The sequence below is a fragment of the Orussus abietinus genome, unplaced genomic scaffold (genome assembly GCF_000612105.2).
Source record: "Orussus abietinus isolate OABI.00-Male unplaced genomic scaffold, Oabi_2.0 scaffold1182, whole genome shotgun sequence".
In the NCBI taxonomy this organism is placed as follows: domain Eukaryota; kingdom Metazoa; phylum Arthropoda; class Insecta; order Hymenoptera; family Orussidae; genus Orussus; species Orussus abietinus.
Window position 1 is genome coordinate 7,543 of NW_019395333.1, and position 1,842 is coordinate 9,384.

The following is a 1,842-nucleotide window of genomic DNA, read 5'->3' on the forward strand; positions in this document are numbered from 1 at the left end:
ATATGAGCCCATAATTATGAAAGTGGTCTAAGTCCAAATTAAAAAAAAATGAGTTTATCAGGTATTTCACCCCACATTATTTTAAGCTAAATTAATTCAATGTCATTTTTACGATATTGTCAAAAATGAACCATTAGAGAGTGGTTGTAATTTCAACATTATGTGGAATTCATTTAGTGTTAATTATGAAAGTGGTCTAAGTCAAGAATTTAAAGAAATTATATAAACATAACCTTAAAATGGCACGTGGCCCTCTTTGGCGCGTTTTTGAACTACACGATAAACCGACAAATGACAATCATACGATCACAGAAACGACAATACTTTCCGGTCTACCTAACAATACATGGAATTCATTTAGTTCTATTTTGAAAGTGCATTAATTCAGTTGGGCTCTTCCGAACTAATTATTGGCGGAAGAATAATTTATATATTTTACCACTATGTCCACGGATAGCGGTTCAGGTAAGTTAATGACAACGTACATATTGTGTGAATATGTTAATTACTATTCAAATATGATGTGATTTGCAGATATTATACGACCACGTATGTGGTGTGTAAGAATGTGTTTAAATTTCCATTTGTTTTTATCAGGGCAAGTCAATGAGCGGGGTCCATATGTATATCTTACGTCCATGGTCAAGACGTGGGGGCCTGGCAAGGCTCGTGGTTTATTTAAAGCCACCGCAGTCGATTCTTCCGAAAGGCGCGTGTGTACTATATTGGTCCTCGACATTGGCAAATTACATAATTTCCGATCATCGATCTTTGCATCGATCTCGACTTTCTTCGACCCCGCGTATCTGCGGGTTTGACGTTGTTACATTGTAAGAGAACGAGATATTGAATCCATCGGGTGCTTTTATGGTCCGATCGCTTTTGACCGCCTTGAGATAGGAATTTCTTTATATATATATTTCTGAATCGAGGTTTTTCAAGATTCGCTGTCCCAAGAGTTGCAAACCGCACTTCCCGGACCGACTGGGTGTGCAAAGTTCAGCACGTAATCAGTAAGCCACTGCTTATCGACAAGTAGGTGACTTGTCTATTGTCACGATAACGTTTCTCAAAGGTCGGCTTTATTTGCGAGGAGAGGAAATCAGGATTGGCAAATCACTCCGAATGTGGATAATCGGCCCGACGAGTACTACGATTAGTAAAGCAAAAATGGGTGCATGTATGATTAAAAGTCGAGCGAGGTTTTTTCAAAGGATGAATTACCCTGAGTGATAACGATGAATAAACAGTCGTTTGAACGATTTTTTCTACCATTTTTAGGGGCGTTAGTTCATAGTTTTGCAAACTATTCTTTACCTGGCCTAACATCCGTAACAATTCCATAATCAAGTTGAGAATGTCTAGTAATTTTATTTAATGTTACTCTCTTAAAAATATTTTTCTTTGGTAACTTTAACGTTCCGAGAATGAGGATAGGATTTAACGAAATTCACAATAATTTGTGTAGATGATATGGCACAGTTAATGTTACCATTTCTTGACGTTGTTTCACCTTTCGGTAACTTAAGGGGATGTGAAAATGACATCTAAGGGGTCAATCGTTCATGAAACTTTTCTCCGAATTGGGTACACCGAATTGTTACAAAGGCTTTAAGGAAGGTCCATCGATCCATCCATCCATGATATCCATAAAATTTCATTTTTTATACAAAAAATGTTAAAAATTTCTATAAACAAATTAAAAAATGAAAATTTCATGGGTATTAAGACCTTCTTTATAGCTTCCATATTCACATTGTAATGTTTCAAACAATTGAGCCCATAATTATGAAAGTGGTCTAAGTCAAAATTAAAAAAAAATGAGTTTATCAGTTATTTCAC